General features: G+C 39.9%; 1 protein-coding gene across 5 annotated transcripts in view; it reads left to right on the top strand.

Annotated features, from left to right (window-relative positions):
• The window catches only part of ATXN1 (ataxin 1), a 577,099-nt gene that overhangs the window by 269,140 nt on the left and 287,041 nt on the right, over positions 1–20,918 (top strand). For 4 of the 5 annotated variants that reach the window (XM_066377106.1, XM_066377108.1, XM_066377109.1 and 1 more), the window contains one exon: positions 7,509–7,636. The exons of the other annotated variant lie outside the window; for it this stretch is intronic. The gene's annotated coding sequence lies outside the window, so the exon portion shown is untranslated. The remainder of the gene's footprint in view (positions 1–7,508; positions 7,637–20,918) is intronic. 5 annotated transcript variants of the gene reach the window in all.

Here is a 20,918-nt window from a genome sequence, read left to right as displayed (position 1 = left end):
CAGCGCCCGAGCCAACTTTGCTCCAATGGAGCTTGGCTGTGGGAGGGGAAGAGAGAGTTAGAGAAAAAAAAGAGGGGGAAGGGTGGAGAAGCAGATGGGTGCTTCTCCTGTGTGCCCTGGGAATTGAATCCGGAACTTCCACACGCCAGGCCAACACTCTACCACTGAGCCAACCGGCCACAGCCTAAAAATTTAAGTATTTTAAAGATGATAATGTAAGCTAGATTTTTCCCTTGTTGCTCTCACATTCTACCTATTTCATGTCACAATCCCTTTCATAGTCCCAAATGTCTTGACATCACACAGGAGTGGTCAGAAGGTGTGGTCTAATAGGGAAACCCTGGGGGTCTTTTGGGTGGCTGAGGGTACTGGGTGAGGCTGACTACTGCTAAGTGGGATGAGACAGAAGACACAGAAGTCCTTTGTTTCCTCTTCCTACTGAATACCTAGAAAATCATGGGGGCACAGAGGAAAGAGAACCATGAAGTAAGACTTGAGGACCTCTTGGAAACTTGATATTTATTGTCCCAACAGGGACTCACAGTTTTGAAGGTAGATGATCAGCTTGGATAGGTTATGATGAGAAACTTGTTATTTTGCTGCCTGCTGTTCTTTCCGGCCTTTTGAGTGAGGTAGGATTTGGCATGTGTGTGATGATGTAATATGTTACTCAGCCAGGCAAGTTGTCACAGGTTCAAAGGTTTGGTTTAGAAAAATGAAAAGCAGATATGTGAGAAATTGGTCCATGTGGAAATAAGAATTACAGTAGAAGTGGAAAACGTCATCTGGCACCGGCGAGTGTTTCTTTGAGTACTAAGTTCTCTGCTGTTAAGATTCATCATTACAGAAGTTCTGGGCAGTATGGGGAGGGGCACTCCTCTCCTGGAGACCATCAGCTTATTCTTAAGCAGCTGAATCGAAAAACATGTGATGTGCTGGTGTTGAGGAGGTTGAGTCTTGGTCTGAATTTCCATTAAATGAGTGTGGGATTAATACCTAGCTGAATGTTTGTCATGAGAACACCAAGAGGCCCTGTGTAGCTGGTATTTTTCAGACTAATTCTCAGACAGGAAAATGTGCAGCATGTCTATTTTCTGAAATAGTTTCAACATCTTTTATGTAATGCTGATGCATCTGGAGGTGAAAATGCTAAGAGTTTCATTTCACTAAAAATTGAATTTTTATTTTATTTTAACCTTTAACTGTAGATTGTAATTAGTAGCATTTTCACCTTAATCTAAAGAGCATCAAAGTATATGTATTCGTTGACACATCCAACCAGTATTTACTGAGAAAATTTTATGGGCAAAGAACTGTATAGGTTGTTATGAAAAATGCAGAGACTTGGTCAGTAACTCTGAGGAGCTCACAGTCTAGAGAGGGAAATGAATCATTACACAGCAGGACAAATACAATATATGTGGGAGCATGTCAGAGGAAATGACATCTGAGCTGAATCTTAAAGGAAGAGTAACATTTTTTTTTTTTTGTATTTTTCTGGAGCTGGAAACGGGGAGAGACAGACAGACTCCCGCATGCGCCCGACCGGGATCCACCCTGCACGCCCACCAGGGGCGATGCTCTGCCCCTCCGGGGCATCGCTCTACCGCGACCAGAGCCACCCTAGCGCCTGGGGCAGAGGCCAAGGAGCCATCCCCAGCGCCCGGGCCATCTTTGCTCCAATGGAGCCTTGGCTGCGGGAGGGGAAGAGAGAGACAGAGAGGAGGGTGGGGGGTGGAGAAGCAAATGGGCGCTTCTCCTATGTGCCCTGGCCGGGAATCGAACCCGGGTCCCCTGCACGCCAGGCCGACGCTCTACCGCTGAGCCAACCGGCCAGGGCCAGGAAGAGTAACATTTAAATGAATAGGAAGGACATGGCAGATTGAGGGATCAGTGTAAATAAAGAGGAATATTGTCTTATATTTGTAAGATTTTACCAGATTTTATGACACAAACACAAGCATCATGATAATGAGGTTAATAGTAAATTCAGATAAAAAATTATCTAAATAAATTGTTTTTTGGGCTAAATTTGTCCTACCTTAATTTTATTGCAGAGAACAATATATTTGCAATAAAGGGGGCAATGATTGAGACCAATGAATAGAATTATAATTCAGTTTAAAAGTAGTGTAATATTCTAGTGGTAAAACAATTAAAAGTTAAGAATTTAGCATTTTTATATTTTCCCTCTGTAAATCAATACTTCTTAGGAACTGGTTAAGCTCTGATTAGAAACATAACTTGCTTTGTGTTTTATCATTTGTTGGGCAGATAAAATATATTATGATCACTTTGTTAAAGATGGCACTGCCCACATGGAGGCTCGTCGCCCAGGTGATGTTAATGTGTGTTGGGGGCAAGCTGTGGGCAGGCAGGATCCTTGTAGCCTGGGGCTTGGTTTTGGGATTAAGCCTTTCCCACCCTTTTTGATGTGGGTGGTATAATCCCATCATGCATCAGATAAGTGACTTGTATTAGAGACTTCCCTATTTTTTATATTGGATTAAAGGTTTTGATTTCTACACTATAAAATGGGGGCAGAACGGGAGCTTGCTCTCGTGGTTCCTGAGATTAGCATTAGAGGAGAGAGCAGAGAGAGGCCACGTGGAGGAGGCCAGGAGAAGTAGCCAAGATGGCGGAGTGTTGAGTGAGAAGCCAGTTTGTGCAGAGTTTGTACAGGAAGAAGGAAGGAGATGGGAACAGAGGTGAATAAGGCTGGTGAGCTAGAAACCTTTGATTCTAGGAAACTCGGATAAGTCAGTAGCTTTGTGAGCACTGAATGTGAGTGGGTTTTGGAGCTCAGTGTGTGTTTTACTTGCCCGCCAGGTGCAAGCTAGGATTAAAGATGATAGCCCACCAGTTTTTGGCTCTGTTGTTTCTTTACCGACTGTCCAAATCCAATGCGAACCTGCATGGGTCAGGCAGCTGTGATGGTAGCTCTGGCTACTGGCTTTACATCACTTATCAGAGAGATAAAGATGAATTGAAAATAGAAATCTCAAAATGCAGTGATGATAGTACCTTATATTTCAGTGGCACATGGTATATGAAATACTTTTGTAGTCATTATTTAAATTTAGCCTTGTAGGACCAAATTATAAATTTGCTTTGTAGAATAAGTTACTTCCAGTTCATTCTGCTCAACCATGCACTGAGAACATTTGTAAACATTTCACACTTACATTGTTTTTTCCAGAAAAATAATATGGTTGCAGAATGGTCTAACCTCTTTTTTCCTCTTTGCATAAGTTTGTTTCATTAAATTTCAGTAAATCTAAATCAGAATAGCATCTAATAGACAACATGTGAAATGTGTTTGCTATTCAAATATTTTATGGCATAGTAATTAGACAAATATAATAGTTATTTATAAAGTTATATTACTTTGTACAGTAATTTTAAGAAATGAATATATATATTTCTATCTTATTTTTGTTCTTTTTTTAGCAAAAGAAATCATTTACACTAAGCATTTCTAATTATTTAAGCTAAATGTTTATAGCATTTGAGTGATAGATAGTATTTGGTGTTCCTATCATTTAGAGTTTTTTTCTATTATTTTTTACAGAGACAGAGAGAGAGTCAGAGAGAGGGATAGGCAGGGACAGACAGACAAGAACGGAGAGATGAGAAGCATCAATCATTGTTTTTTTGTTGCGTGTTGCGACACCTTAGTTGTTCATTGATTGCTTTCTCATATGTACCTTGACCGTGGGACTTCAGCAGACTGAGTAACCCCTTACTCGAGCAAGTGACCTTGGGTCCAAGCTGGTGAGTTTTGCTCAAACCAGATGAGCCCGTGCTAAGCTGGCCACCTTGAGTTCTCGAACCGGGGTCCTCTGCATCCCAGTCTGATGCTCTATCCACTGTACCACCACTTGGTCAGGCTCATTTAGGTTTTATAGATAATTTTTTAAACTGAAGTATATCTTCTCTGTTGATGCTTTTGTACCACTACACATATATTGAAGATACTGAAATAATAATTTGTCCTTCAGCTGCAGTGAATAAGACTCTCCTTCCTTGATTTGCTGAGTGCCTCTTTAACCATTTCTATGGCTTTACCGAGATGCTAATGCTAGTTAATGTTTTAATAAGGAAAAATGCAGTCAAATAAAACTATTAAATTTGAGGTATTATAAATTCAACATTGTTGTCCTAATAATAATGTTGACAGTAATAATGACTCTACAATTAATATTTATAGGTGCTTCCAGTGTGGTGGACTTGTGTTAAACATTTTACTTAATTTTTTTTTTTTTGTATTTTTTCTGAAGTTGTAAATGGGGAGGCAGTCAGACAGACTCCCGCATGCGCCTGACCGGGATCCACCCATCATGCCCACCAGGGGGCGATGCTCTGCCCATCTGGGGCGTTGCTCTGTTGCGACCAGAGGCATTCTAGCACCTGAGGCAGAGGCCATCCTCAGCACCTGGGCCAACTTTTTGCTCCATTGGAGCCTTGGCTGCGGGAGGGGAAGAGAGAGACAGAGAGGAAAGAGAGGGGGAGGGGTGGAGAAGCAGGTGGGCGCTTCTCCTGCGTGCCCTGGCCGGGAATCAAACCTGGGACTCCTGCACGCCAGGCTGACGCTCTATCACTGAGCCAACTGGCCAGGGCCATTTTACTTAAATATTATTTAATTTTCCCAACTACTCTGTGAGGTAGGTGTTATCTCCATTTTACAGATGAATTTATAATCGTTATGCCTTATAAAATTTAATAATATTTAAAATATACTATCTTGATAACATATTTTAAATATTCAACTATGGAGCTTTGCACATATGAAATATGTATGTATGATAGATACATATACATATTCTTTTTTGTTTATTCAACAAATATTTATTTATTGACTGTATTCTAAGCTATGATGCTAAATTCTGAGGATAGTATGATGAAGCATACTCCTGCTTTGCCTTTATGGGACTTATGATGCATTTGGAGAGATAAACTTGCTTAAAACAAGTACCAGAAAATGATAGTTGCTTTTATAGGGATAAATACAGCGTGTTGCAGAAAAATGGGAAAAGAGGACCTCAGCTTCCCAGAAGGTATCAGAGAGGTGTTTGCAGAAAAGCAGCCCTCACTCTGAGACTTGCAGAGAGAGTCTGAGTTTGAAGAGATGGTGTGCAGAAGAAATGGAATAGACCAGGGTGTGGAGATGAGCAGGAGCAAGGCCAGGTTGGTTGGGAAGCTACAGTGAGACAGAGGTGTGAGCGCCAGGCCAGCTGGAGGAGTGATATGGCTGGCCGGGGTCAGGTCACGGGGAGCCTTGCATGCTGTTGAAAGGAATGCAGCCCTTATACTCAGTGTTGAAAAGCCATCAGCAGATTAATTAATTAAACACTAATTAAATTATAATAGGGATTATTCTTCTGTCCTTTCTTCCCTCCCTCATTTATTCATTCAGCAGATTTTTATTGAGTGCCTTCAATGTGTAGAGCATCACGCTGAATTTGAGGATAGAGGGTAGACAAGAGCACACACATTCTTCCCTCCTAGGGCTTGCTAATTAGTAGAGGAGACAATAACAATCAATGAATCTAACTGGAAATATAAGCTCACAGAGGTGACCAATAAAACACAGAAAAAGATTCTATAAAAGCATGTACAGGTAGTAGGAGGTAATGACCTGGCCAAGGAGGGCAGGGAAGGCTCCCCTGAGGGGAACAGGACTGAGATTAGAGCTGAGGGAGAGAATGATACAGGGTCATTAGATGAAGAAGGTGGATGACTTGGGTTGAAGGCTTAGCAAAGAGGCCTGGGAGAACAAGGTGCTTTTAAGGATAAACATAAGGCAGAAAAGCTGTAGTGCAGGCTGAGAAAGAACATGAGAGCTGCACTGTACTGGGTGGGGGACCTTGCTGAGAACCTAATCTCAGTAGAAAATGATGCTATCAAAGGCACAAAGGAATAATCAGAATAGCGCACATAAATACCTACATATGTATTACAGGTGTACAAAAGGGAAATCAGTATGTGACTCATAAATAACTTTGTTGGGCCTGACCAGGCAGTGGTATAGTGGATAGAACATTGGACTGGGACACGGAGGTCCCAGGTTCGAAACTCCGAGGTCCCCGACTTGAGCACAGGTTCAACAACTTGAGCACGGGGTCGCTGACTTGAGCGTGGGATCATAGACATGATTCCATGGTCACTGGCTTGAGCCCGAAGATCACTGGCTTGAAGCCCAAGGTCGCCGGATTGAGCAAGGGGTCACTTGCTCTGCTGTAGAACACCCCCCACCCCCCACCGTCAAGGCACATATGGAAAAGCAATCAAGGAACAACTAATGCTTCTTATTTCTCTCCTTCCTGTCTGTCTGTCCCTATCGGTCTTTCTTTCTGACTCTCTCTGTGTCTCTGTCAAAAAAAAAACTTTGTCGGTTTTTTGATGTGCTCATACCTAATTTGTGTTGCAGTGATTCTAAGACCTATGGTATTTAGAATTTACCAAGTATTTTTTATACCATCGATATACTATAATATTTAGAAATTTTGCTCTTTATTTTTGTATCTTAAATAGGGATTCACATATGACTTTTGATTTTTTTATCTGCCTCTTCCTAATAAAATTTAGCCATTTAGGTGGAACTTGGATTTTGTGTTGTTCCTTAGTGTATTGGTACCCGGATTTGGGATTATTTGGCATTTTTAATTTACTAAAGTAACTATAAACTTACTCTTATTTGTAATATGAACATGTTGATTTCAATTTGGTCTAGGAATTAAAATCAAAGGACAATCAAATCCAAAAAAAGCAATGCAAAGACTTAGGTGACATATCAACTCTGGGGAAAAATAAGATGATGTTGATTTGATATTTAACTTTTTTTATAATAAGAACAGGAGTGTTGATAGCAAGATCAATTTTGGAGAGAATTATGAGCTACTAGAATTATGAGCATGGCCTCTGAACAATATTGGCTTAAATACTGGCTTTAATATCTACTAGCTGTCTGACTGGTTTTTGTCAATAGTAGAGTGATGGAGTGGGGTAATGTGTGTAAAGTATTAGCACAGTGTCAAATACAAAGTAAGTGTTCGATGAATGTTAGTGATGACCCTGAATATCAACAATAACCACGCTTCACCTGAGTCATCAACAGAGAGGCACGTACAGCTTTGAAAGTGAAAGCTAGATGGCTGTGGTAAATACATGTACTGAATTTGCTTAGCTGTGTGGCTAGAAGGAATCTCAGAGAGCATCAAATTTAGTAATGTTCTTGAAATTTCCTGGAGAAGAACTATTTTTTATTTCTCTGATGTTTTGGAATCATTAGGCAGGAAAGGAAGGGAAGGAACAGAATTATTTTGATGGTGATGTCCCTAAGTTCAGGAGGTGGGAGGGGAGACAAGTCCTGGCTGGAAGCTTCTCATCCCTGGGTGGATGAGGGAGAGAGAGAATTATGCAATATTTCTTTTTTCTCTGACTTAAGTTAATGTGAGCGAAGGCCACTGCCAGCGGACTCAGTGGGAATTTTGTTTTTGTACTTACAGGTCTAGGCATCTTACGGTGAGGTTTCTACTGCCATCCTTATTATTCAAGCGAAATCTGTGTGGAGAGATCTGCTGGCAACGAACTGACTGCTAATGTTTCTCCATTGTGATGAAAGCACATGATACAGGTAAATATCTCTAAGATGTTTAACCAAAAGTGACTCTCATTTAATTGTAAAGTCCCCAAGGTAGTGGTATAGTGATGAGGAATATATCTATCCTCCTACACACACACACCCTAAACATACACCTATAGATTCACATATTCTCCATCCATTTATTCTTTATGTCTTTTTTAAAAAAATGGAACCCTTGCTTTCTTATGGGAAAGAAAATAATTTCTATTTCTGCTGAGATCCCTGATTAAGGTAAATGAGAAGCCATTGATAAGAAAGGGATGATTCTGATGACGGTGTTTATAAATTCAGCTGGAGAGACTCCCATCAGATGGTGGTAGGGAACAATATAATATGAACTGTTACCTTTCATCTAACGATTTTGTTCCATTTAATGTAATAGTGGACATCGTTTCATAGCAACAGATGTTTAGCTGCTGCATTATTTTTACTGATTATATAGTATGCCATTGAATGCATATCCTAAAATACATTTAATGATCCCCTCTAGCTAGACATTTAATTTGCTTCTAATATTTTTTTTTTTTTGCTTTTATGCTATCATGAATATTCTTATAGCTTTATATTAGTTACCATTATTTATGGCTTTGTTAGGATGCTTCCTTAGCAGTAAATTGCTGAATTTAGGGTTTTTAAGTTTTAAAGCTTTTGCTACTTGTTGCAAAATTACTTTCTAATAAAGTCATACCAGTTTATATTTCCAGAGGCAGTGTATGAGAGCAGCTACTTCATACAATTTTACCAGTGCTGAGAATTTTGAAAATGAAATAAGTTTCTTTGCCAATTGATTATAAGACTGGTGGTGTAGTGGATGAGCATTGGCCTGGGACACTGAGGGCCCCGGTTTGAGACCCCAAGGTTGCTGGCTACAGCACAGGCTCATCTGGCTTGAGTGTGGGTTTGCCAGCTTGAATGTGAGATTGCCAGCTTGAGAACTGAGCACAGGATCACTGAATTGATTGCTAGGATCACAGGCTTGAACCCAAAGGTCGCTGGCTTGAAGCCCAAATTTGCTGGCTTGAGCCCAAGGTCACTGGCTTGAGCAAAGGTTCACTGACTTGGCTTGAGCCCCCTGGTCAAGGTACATCTGAAAGAAATTAATAAACAACTTGGCCCTGACCAGTTGGCTCAGTAGTATAGCATCGGCCTGGCGTGTGGATATCCCAGGTTTGATTCCAAGTCAGAGCACAAAGGAAAAGTAACCATGTGCTTATCTACCCCTCTTCTTTCCCTTGCTCTCTCTAGCTCTCTCTTCCCCTCATGCAGCCATGGCTTGGTTGGAGCAAATTGACCCTTGACACTGAGGATGGCTCCATGGTCTCCATCTCAGGCACTAACATAGTTCGGTTGCTGAGCAACAGAGGAACGGCCCAAGATGGGCAGAGCATCGCCCCATAAGGAGCTTGCTGGGTGGATCTAAGTCGGGGCACATGCGGGAGTCTCTCTGCCTACCCACTTTTCACTTAAGAAAAAAAAAACTGAAGTGAAGCAACTAGGAGTAGATGCTTCTCTCTCATCTCTTTCCTCCCCCTCCCCCCGCCTTGTTCCTGTCTCTCTCTCCAAAAAAAGGACTTTCATATTGGTTATTTTTTGGAGGGGCTGGGAGGGGATGAGAATTATTTCTAAATCATACTGTTTTTAAGAATCTTCTTGCTGTTGCTAGTTGCATGTATAAAACTTATCCATTTTTGACATTGGAGAAAATACTAAATCAAGAAGGTATGGAAGAGTCCTAGGGAATTTTAAGTTAAGTTTTTCCTCCTTTATCCCCTTATGACCAAGTATATTTAGACAACCATGAGATCACTGGGCACCAATCGCTTTTCCCTAGAAAGCATAGTTTTTCTTCCTTGAATAAGAATAAAAAGGTATTTAATAAACAAATCTCATTAAACATGGATCTGAAGTTGTACTACACATTAGTTAAAATACATGTATATGGGTATGTATATACATACATTCATGTGTTTATATATCGCTATACATACATACAGGGTGAGGCAAAAGTAGGTTTACAGTTCGTATAGAAAACAATGCAACAATTAATAAATAACAATACAAGAATAAACCGTGTTTTGTGTACTCACAACTGTAACTCTGTTTTTGCTTCACCCTGTATGTGTGTGTACACAGACACACACGTGCACGTATCTGTCCAACATTGGGAATATAGATATAATGTGGCAGCATCATATTCATCAGAGGCTGTAGACAGCAGTAGTAAAATGGCAGGCTCCAGACTGCCCTGGTTCAAATTCCAGCTCTGCTATTTGTTTGAGCTGTGATGTCAGGCAAGTTAACTTTCCATCTTGATGTCTAAGTCCATAAAATTTAGATAATAATAGTACACATTTCAAAGGGTGTTATTGCAAGCAAATATATGTGAAATCTTGAAACAATATAAATCCTGTTTATTTATTTATTTATTTATTTATTTATTTTTAATATAAATTTTTATTAATGTTAATGGGATGACATTAATAATTCAGGGTACATATATTCAAAGAAAACATGTCTAGGTTATCTTGTCATTAAATTATGTTGCATACCCCTCACCCAGAGTCAGATTTTCCTCTGTCACCCTCTAACTAGTTTTCTCTGTGCCCCTCCCCCTCCCCCTAACTCTCTCCCTCCCTCCCTCCTGCGTCCTCCCTCCCCCCACCCCTGGTAACCACCACTCTCTTGTCCATGTCTCTTAGTCTCGTTTTTTTATGTTCCACCAGTGTATGGAATCATGTAGTTCTTGTTTTTTTCTGATTTACTTATTTCACTCCGTATAATGTTATCAAGATCCCACCATTTTGCTGTAAATGATCTGATGTCATCATTTCTTATGGCTGAGTAGTATTCCATAGTGTATATGTGCCACATCTTCTTTATCCAGTCTTCTATTGAAGGGCTTTTTGGTTGTTTCCATGTCTTGGCCACTGTGAACAGTGCTGCAATGAACATGGGGCTACATGTGTCTTTACATATCAATGATTCTGAGGTTTTGAGGTATATACCCAGTATAGGGATTGCTGGGTCATAAGGTAGTTCTATTTGCAGTTTTTTGAGGAACCACCATACTTTCCTCCATAATGGTTGTACTACTTTACATTCCCACCAACAGTGTATGAGGGTTCCTTTTTCTCCACAGCCTCTCCAACATTTGCTATTACCCGTCTTGTTGATAATAGCTAATCTAACAGGGGTGAGGTGGTATCTCATTGTAGTTTTGATTTGCATTTCTCTAATAACTAATGAAGCTGAGCATCTTTTCATATATCTGTTGGCCATTTGTATTTCTTCCTGGGAGAAGTGTCTGTTCATGTCCTCTTCCCATTTTTTTATTGGATTGTTTGTTTGTTTGTTTGTTGTGGAGTTTTATGAGTTCTTTGTAAATTTTGGATACTAGGCCCTTATCTGAGCTGTTGTTTGAAAAATATCAGTTCCCATTTAGTTGGCTGTCTGTTTATTTTGATATCAGTTTCTCTTGCTGAGCAAAAACTTTTTATTCTGATGTAGTCCCATTCATTTATCTTTGCCTTCACTTCTCTTGCCATTGGAGTCAAGTTCATAAAATGTTCTTTAAAACCCAGGTCCATGAGTTTACTACCTATGTCTTCTTCTATGTACTTTATTGTTTCAGATCTTATATTTAGGTCTTTGATCCATTTTGAATTAATTTTAGTACAGGGGGACAGGCTGTAGTCGAGTTTCATTCTTTTGCATGTGGCTTTCCAGTTTTCCCAACACCATTTGTTGAAGAGGCTTTCTTTTCTCCATTTTGTGTTGTTGGCCCCTTTATCAAAGATTATTTGACCATATATATGTGGTTTTATTTCTGGGCTTTCTATTCTGTTCCATTGGTCTGAGTGTCTATTTTTCTGCCAATACCATGCAGTTTTAATTATTGTGGCCCTATAATATAGTTTAAAGTCAGGTATTGTAATGCCCCCAGCTTCATTCTTTTTCCTTAGGATTGCTTTGGCTATTCGGGGTTTTTTATAGTTCCATATAAATCTTATGATTTTTTGTTCCATTTCTTTAAAAAATGTCATAGGAATTTTGATGGGAATTGCATTAAATTTATATATTACTTTGGGTAATATGGCCATCTTGATTATATTTATTCTTCCTATCCAAGAACAAGGAATATTTTTCCATCTCATTGTGTCTTTTTCTATTTCTCTTAGCAATGCCTTGTAGTTTTCTTTATATAGGTCCTTTACATTCTTTGTTATGTTTATTCCTAGGTATTTTATTTTTTTTGTTGCAATCGTGAAGGGGATTATTTTTTTGAGTTCGTTTTCTAATATTTCACTGGTGGCATATAGAAAGGCTATGGACTTTTGTATGTTAATTTTGTATCCTGAGACCTTACTGTATTGGTTTATTGTTTCTAGTAATCTTTTTGTGGAGTCCTTTGGGTTTTCGAAGTATAGGATCATATCATCAGCAAAAAGTGATACCTTTACTTCCTCTTTTCCGATATGGATGCCTTTTATTTCTTTGTCTTGTTTGATTGCTCTGGCCAGAACTTCTAGCACCACGTTAAATAAGAGTGGAGAGAGTGGACAACCCAGTCGTGTTCCTGATTTAAGGTGGAAAGTCCTCAGTTTTACGACATTTAATGTGATGTTGGCTGATGGTTTATCATATATGGCCTTTATCATGTTGAGATATTTTCCTTCTATACCCATTTTGTTGAGAGTCTTAAACATAAAATTGTGTTGTATTTTATTGAAAGCCTTTTTTGCGTCTATTGATAAGATCATGTGGTTTTTGTTCTTTGTTTTGTTGATATGGTGTATTACATTAACTGTTTTACGTATGTTGAACCATCCTTGAGATTCTGGGATGAATCCCACTTGATCATGATGTATTATTTTTTTAATATGTTGTTGTATTCGATTTACCAGTATTTTGTTTAGTATTTTAGCATCTGTATTCATTAGAGATATTGGTCTGTAGTTTTCTTTCTTTGTGCCATCCTTGCCAGGTTTTGGTATGAGGGTTATATTGGCCTCATAAAATGTGTTTGGAAGTATTACTTCTTCTTCAATTTTTTGGAAGACTTTGAGTAGAATAGGAACCAAGTCTTCTTTGAATGTTTGATAGAATTCACTAGTATAACCGCCTGGGCCTGGACTTTTATTTTTGGGGAGGTTTTTAATAGTTTTTTCTATTTCCTCCCTGCTGATTGGTCTGTTTAGGCTTTCTGCTTCTTCATGACTCAGTTTAGGAAGGTTGTATTGTTCTAGGAATTTATCCATTTCTTCTAGATTGTTGTATTTGGTGGAATATAGTTTTTCATAGTATTCTACAATAATTCTTTGTATATCTATGATGTCTGTGGTGATCTCTCCTCTTTCATTTTGGATTTATTTATTTGAGTCCTGTGTCTTTTTTCCTTGGTGAGTCTTGCCAAGGGTTTGTTGATTTTGTTGATCTTTTCAAAGAACCAGCTCCTTGTTTTATTGATTTTTTCTATAGTTTTTCTCTTCTCTATTTCGTTTATTTCTGCTCTGATTTTTATTATCTCCTTTCTTCGGCTGGTTTTGGGTTGTCTTTGTTCTTCTTTTTCTAGTTCCTTAAGGTGTGAAGTTAAGTGGTTTACTTGGGCTCTCTCTTGTTTGTTCATATAGGCCTGAAGTGATATGAACTTTCCTCTTATTACTGCTTTTGCTGCATCCCAGAGATTCTGATATGTCTATTTTCATTTTCATTTGTATATATCTTTTGATTTCTGCGCTTATTTCTTCTTTGACCCATTCATTTTTTAGAAGTATGTTGTTTAGTTTCCACAATTTTCTGGGTTTTTCCCCCTCTTTTTTACAGTTGAATTCTAGTTTCAAGGCTTTATGATCAGAGAATATGCTTGGTACAATTTCAATTTTTCTAAATTTGCTGATATTGTCTTTGTGGCCCAACATATGGTCAATTCTTGAGAATGTTCCATGTACACTAGAGAAAAATGTATACTCTGTCGCTTTGGGATGAAGTGTCCTGTAGATGTCTATCATATCCAGGTGTTCTAGTATTTCATTTAAGGCCACTATATCTTTATTGATTCTCTGTTTGGATGACCGATCTAGAGCCGTCAGTGGTGTATTGAGGTCTCCACGTATGATTGTATTTTTGTCAGTTTTTGTTTTAAGGTCAATAAGTAGCTGTCTTATATATTTTAGTGCTCCTTGGTTTGGTGCATATATATTAAGGATTGTTATGTCTTCTTGATTCAGTGTCCTCTTAATCATTATGAAATGACCATTTTTGTCTCTGAGTACTTGTGCTGTCTTGTAGTCAGCATTATCAGATATGAGTATTGCTACACCTGCTTTTTTTTGGGTGTTGTTTGCTTGGAGTATTGTTTTCCAGCCTTTCACTTTGAATTTGTTTTTATCCTTGTTGCTTAGATGAGTTTCTTGTAGACAGCATACAGTTGGATTTTCTTTTTTTTTTTTTTTTCATTTTTTCTGAAGCTGGAAACAGAGAGAGACAGTCAGACAGAGTCCCGCATGCGCCCGACCGGGATCCACCCGGCACGCCCACCATGGGGCGACGCTCTGCCCACCAGGGGGCGATGCTCTGCCCATCCTGGGCGTCGCCATGTTGCGACCAGAGCCACTCTAGCGCCTGGGGCAGAGGCCACAGAGCCATCCCCAGTGCCTGGGCCATCTTTGCTCCAATGGAGCCTTGGCTGCGGGAGGGGAAGAGAGAGACAGAGAGGAAAACACGGCGGAGGGGTGGAGAAGCAAATGGGCGCTTCTCCTGTGTGCCCTGGCCGGAATCGAACCCAGGTCCTCCGCACGCTAGGCCGGATTTTCTTTTTTAATCCATTCTGCTACTCTGTGTCTTTTTATTGGTAAGTTTAATCCATTTACATTTAGTGTAATTATTGACACTTGTGGGTTCCCTATTTCCATTTTATAAATTGCTTTCTGTTAGTTTTGTATCTTGTTTGATTCTTCTCTTTTGTTTTTCTATCGTTTGTTTTTGTTTGTTTGTATTCCATACTTCTTTCCTCTGTTGCTACCTTTTTTAAGTCAAGTGTTTTTGTGGTGGTTTTTTCAATGGTGGTTACCATTAAGTAATGAAAAGGGTACCTACCATATTAATTGTAGTACCCTTTCTTATGAGTATTTCTGCGCTTCATCGTCCTTTGCTAATGTTAATCTTCATCTTTTCTCCCCTTTTTTTTCTTTTGTTGTCACAGTTTAAGTTTGGTTTTATTGTTTTCTTGGTGGAGCTGTTACTTGTGGTTTTGTTTTCTTTTGTTCTTTGAATCTGGTTGGAAAACCCCCTTTAGTATTTCCTGGAGTGGGGGTTTTCTGATGATAAATTCTCTCATCTTTTCTGTATTTGTGAATGTTTTTATATCTCCTTCGTACTTGATGGATAGCTTTGATGGGTATAGTATTCTTGGCTGAAAGTTCCTCTCTTTCAGGGATTTAAATATTGGGGTCCACTCTTCTAGCTTATAGAGTTTCTGCTGAGAAATCTGATGATAATCTAATAGGCCTTCCTTTATATGTTGTCTTCTTCTTTTCCCTGGCTGCCTTGAGAATTTTTTCTTTGTCATTGGTTTGTGTCATCTTCATTATGATGTGCCTTGGAGTGGGTTTGTTGGGCTTAAGAAAACTTGGTGTTCTGTTTGCTTCTTGAATTTGAGGCTTTAGTTCTTTCCACAGGCTTGGGAAGTTCTCATCTATTATTTGTTTGAGTATATTCTCCATTCCATTTTCTTTCTCTTCTCCCTCTGATATACCTATTATTCTTATGTTATTGTTTCTGATGGAGTCAGACAATTCCTGTAGGGCTTTCTTGTTTTTTATTATTTTTGAGTCTCTTTCTTCTTCTCTCTGTCGTGCCTCAAGTTGCTTGTCTTCTATTTCACTAATCCTATCTTCTATCTGGGCTGTTCTATTAGCTAAGCTTGTTACCTCGTTTTTCAGCTCGTGAATTGAGTTTTTCATTTCTGTTTGATTTGTTTTTATAGTTTCAATTTCCTTGGTAATATATTCTTTGTGATCATTGAGTTGTTTTCTGATTTCTCTAAATTGCCTTTCTGTGTTTTCTTGTATATCTCTGAGTATTTTTAAGATTTCTATTTTAAATTCTCTGTCATTTGGCTCCAAGGCTTCCAATATGTTAAATCTTTTCTCCATAGATTTTTCCACATCTATTTGTGTTACCTCTCTATCTTTTGTATTCATAATATTTGATTCCCTTTTTCTTATTGGCATCTGAAGGTGGTCTTGTTGATAGTGTTAATTAGAATTAATAAAGAATAAAAAGGGGGAAAAAAAAGGAAAACACTCCACACACAAAAAAAGTAATAATTTATTATTTCCCCCTTTTTTCTTTCTTCTCTTCCCCTCCTCTCACCTCCTTAGGGAAATATCGTGATGACCTGTGAATTATATTATGCTAAATGGAACAAAAACTGCCTATAACGGAGGGCCTGATTTGGGGTGAAGAGTTCAAGGGGCAAAAAAGGGAGTAGGGACCTACTAAATGCAAAAAAAAAAAAAAAAAAAAAGAGAAAATCTTAGACAAGCATAAAATGATTTGCTTGTAAGTGATGGTCGACTAAGAGATATAACGAGAGGGATAAGAGGGAGAGAGAAAAAATAATAATATTTAAATAAGAAAAAAATAAAAATAATAAGTAAAAATCTGTTGTATTAAGTGGAGCGAAGACTAAATACAATGGAGACTTTGGGTTGGGAGGAATGCTAGTGAGTTAAAAAGCAATGTAAAAAGTACTCAAAATGCCACAAAAACAAACAAATAAAGGAAAACCAAGAACAAAAGCAGAAAAAAAATAAGAACAAAAAAACAAAAACAAAAAAACTTGAGTCCCAAATTAAATAATTTGTTCGTGATTGAGGATTAAATGGGATGAAAAGTAAAAGGAGAAAAGAAGAAACAAATAGAAAGGAAAAAATAAGAAAAAGAGAGAAACGAAGGAAGAAAAAAAGGAAAGGAAAAAAAAAAGGGGGAGAGAGTGAGAATTAAGGGCTTTGGAGTGTAACCCTAAAGGAGAGTAAGGATGAAGAAAAGAAATAAAATGTAACACTCATGGGTAGTGTAGTTCAAGAAAAGGATAGCATAAGATGGGCAGAGAATAAAAGGACCGAGGTGGAGGAAATACAAATAATAATAAAGGCAATAAGAAAGAAGAAAGAAACAACAACAACAAAGAATTAGTGGAACAAGTTATAAAGTCTGTGGATTTTTCTTGATTTTGAGAGGTTAACTTCTTCCTTTTTCTTTTCTCTCCCTCTTCCTGGTCGGTGACTCTGTACCCTAGGTTCTGCCCCTGTGTCACGCTTAGGTAGGGATTTGTGGTTGATGGGATTCTATGGCAATGTCATATAATTGGCTTTAGTCTCGCTGGTAGTCAAGGCTTGTTGGTGTTTGCAGAGTCCAACAATGAGAGAGTCCTAGTCTCCCCTTCCTGAATTAGCAGCCTGGTGATCCAGCTATGAGGCTGCCACTGCTTCTGTCTGGGGAGTAAGAGGCTCAAAGAGCTGGGAAATCCCCACTCTATCCTCACTCAGCGCAAGGCTCTGGGTAAGGCTTTGGCAGTCAGAGCCTCCAGCGTAATCAGGTGGGGCTGGGAGTCAATTGTTGTCAAGGTGACTGTTCAGCATCTACCATTCAGTTGGTCCACTCAACCCAGGCTTTCCACACTTTGTAGCCTGTTTTGGCTGGGAAGAAGATGCACTATTCGCTGCTTGCTGTATAGATCTTAATATCTGCCAAGTCCCTCTTGTTAGGTATATCCCTGAATATGGAGGCTCTGTCAATCAGAAGTTGCCCCCGCCCCTTTAGCGAAAGGCACTGAAAAATATCATGCCTCTTGTCTTGGATCGCTGAACTGGGAGAGATCTTATCAATTAGAGCCCCGTGGGTGCGCAGATTTTGTGGGTTAAGCTAATTTCAGTGATTGGATCCGCAGCTGTGCTCCAGAAAGTATTTCAGGCTGCCTGCGCGCCCCTGCCCCAACGCTTGATTGTTAGCTTGAATGGCTGGGTGAGGTGCCCCGCCCACGGACAGAATCTCCCAACTAGGAAAGACAGGCTTGGCGCCCCTCCCGGACTGTGGCACGGCGCGTGCGCGCGCACGGTTTCTCAGTGTACGCCGGTGGCCGGGACTCTCCAGAACGGCACGGGGGGCGCGCGCGCGGTTTCTCAGTGCACGCCGGTAGCCGGTGACTCTCCGGACCGCGGCATGGGGCGCGCACGCGCGGTTTCTCAGGGCACGCCGGCTGCCGCCAGTGCCCAGGCTGCCGCTCCCCGAGTGTGGGCGGGCAGTTGCACGTGTGCGTTGACTCACCACAGGCGTATTCCCTCCTCTGCAACAGTCCTTTTGCTTTCAGTGTGTGTGTGGAACTCCGGAATGCTCCGAGGATAAATTTTTCTGTTTCTAGTTGATAAATTTGTTGAGATTTTGGGGAGATCTGTCGGACGTGCTGCTCATGGCGCTATTTCCGTGACGTCACTCTATAAATCCTATTTTTAAAGAGTATCTAATGATTGGAGAAAATGGCATGATAGAAGCAAAAACAAACAAACAAACGAACAAATAAATGTGGAGTATGACCCTGACTATAGTATAATCGCAATCAAAAAAACTTTTTTCTCTCTTCTTTCTTGTTTTCATCCTCCTCTGGTATCCAAAAAAATTTAGTACCTTTTTGAATAACTTTAATTTCAACTAATGGAGTAATCTTAGTCCTGGAAAAACTGCCTGACTGAAGTCTGCAAGTCAGAGACCCATTTATCAGAGGTGTCTTGTCATCTGGCCACTGGGACCCTTGGAGCATCCCTCATGTGGGAGTAGAGCCTCATTTCAACCTGCTGCCTTTCTCCTGAGCTCAGCCAGTGCTGGGGTCAGGCCAGCCTCCTGGCCTCTGAGCTACACATGGAACTGGCCAGCTCTATATGGAAGCTGTCCTCCCAAGCTCATTTCTCTTCCTCTCTAGAAAATTTGCTTCTTTTCACTAAACTAAGTAAGTGAAAGAGGAGAGAGAATGAGAGACACCAGCTCTGAAGAAACATGCTTCATCCTATATAAATAGAAGGGAAAATGGTGGGGCTGTAAGTCCCTCCACCTGCAGCTGCATTGTCAGGTTGGAAAGGAAAGGGAAAAAGGGTCAAAGACTTATTTGGCACTCAGGAAACAACACACAAGACCCCTTGTTTGGCTTCAGCTAATGCTTTTCACTGGACACTCTTCAACTCTGTTGTATGTAGATGCTGTACTCGTTTTTGGCCCACATTTTCAGTTGAATTTGAACAGCTCCTTATTTTCAGTAAAAGAGGAACATCTGAATTCCTTATTAAGACAGTTTGGCTTAAGAATTTTTCTTTAATGGGTCATAAGTATTGACCCACTGAATTGATTACTAGGATGTATAAGGAAGTAAAACTTGCATTTATCCACATACATATGTTATTGCAACAAAATTAATAATTTCACAAAGGGAGAGATGACAACAATGTGTCGGCAAATCCAGGTCAGGAAAGGAGTTCATAATGTTCTGCCAAACTCCGGGTAGGCGAACCTCATGAGTGTAGGTAGAAGGGCTGGACGGTGCTGTAGTGAGAATGGTAATAACACTACCATATGGAACATTTGGTATTTGGAAAGCACTTAGATTCCTCCTCAACTACAGAATCAATAGGGATTCAAACAGAGAGGAAGAAACGGTACTCTTGTTGTGAACCACTGGCTGTTGTACAGAAGTGCAGACACGCTGATTAGCAAGGGCTTACCAGAATGAATTTCTCTGGGAGGCTGAAGAGTGGGGGTAGTTCAGCTATTTTACTGTGCTGTCACCTTGGGCCAGGGGTCCAGCAGTTTTTGGTTTTCTTCATAACCAAACTTTTTTTTTTTTTTTTGCAATTTTGTAGGAAACCTCTCTGCAAGGCCAGGCCAAATCAGTGTTGAAAATTCAATTCATAGATTCCCCACAAGGCCTTCAGGGTGCCTCAGGGCTTTGACAGTACCGTATAAACGCACAACTTTCAAACTGTAAGAAACTGAAAAAATGCCTTTAACTTCTAACCTTATTTAGTCATTCATCATTCATTTATTTATTTGGCAAATACCTTTTGGGGGCAACTATGTACTGGTCAAGTTGTGGGCTTTGGAGAGGTGCAGTGGAACAAGACAGATATGAGGCCTGTCCTGATGGAGCCCACGTTGCTAAAGGAGATATAATTGGCAGCATTACAGCCTGGTTTATGTGAACAAGGGAGCTGACCTGGACCATTCTAAAAGAAGACAAGGTGGAAGGGGAGGGGCATAAAGGAAACCAAGTGAAGGGTCACGGAGGACGATTTGACTTTGAGTGATGGGTATACAACATAATTGAATGTCAAAATGATCTGGAGATGTTTTCTCTAAATCTATGTGCTCTAGTTGACCAATGTTACCCCATTAAAATTAATTGTCTAAATAAACTATTAAATAAATAAATAAAAGAAAGCAAGAGTGCATCTGAAATGAGAAGTTGGAGACACCAATGGAGAAAGCCCTGCTGAACTAGAAGGCATGCGGCAGAAAGCCGGGGAGTAGCCAGGGCCAGGCAGCGAAGCTGTGACTGTTGACAGCAGAACCACACAGGGAAATGAAGAAGGTGAGGGGAGAAGACATCTATAAAACTTTGCTTGAATGCACAATTGTCAGGGCCAGTAACAGTCGTGCAGCTATTGTTCTCTCAATTTAGGTCATCTAAATTATGTACACTATTGACAATCTGTATTTTAAGAAATTGTGACATGAATGTGTTTTATTCAATGACCATATAAACATGTTAGATAAAACAGTGGATGGCTCATGATATATGATGCTGCTTTCCTTTTCTTTTGTATTTTCAGGAGAGAGGAGGGGAAATAGAGAGATAGACTCCTCCTGCATGCGTCCTGACCAGGTTTGAATCAACTGAACTATCCTCAGTGCCCAGGGCCTATGCTCAAACCAGTGGAGCCTCTGGCTGTGGGAGGGGAAGAGGGGAAGTAGGGAGAGAGGGAGGTAGAGAGAAGCAGATGGTTGCTTCTCATTGCCCTTACTGGGAATTGAAGCCAGGACATCCATTCACTGGGCTGATGCTCTAACCATTGAGCAAACTGGCCAGAGCCACTACTTTATTTATTTTTTATTTTTTTGTATTTTTCTTAAGTAAGAAGCAGGGAGGCAGAGAGACAGACTCCCATATGCACCCGACTGGGATCCATCCAGCAAGCCCACTATGGGGAGATGCTCTACCCATCTG

This window comes from Saccopteryx leptura, chromosome 3, assembly GCF_036850995.1.
Source record: "Saccopteryx leptura isolate mSacLep1 chromosome 3, mSacLep1_pri_phased_curated, whole genome shotgun sequence".
NCBI classification, from domain to species: Eukaryota; Metazoa; Chordata; class Mammalia; order Chiroptera; family Emballonuridae; genus Saccopteryx; species Saccopteryx leptura.
Note: the sequence above shows the minus strand (reverse complement) of the source record. Positions and strands in the feature narration are given on the sequence as shown.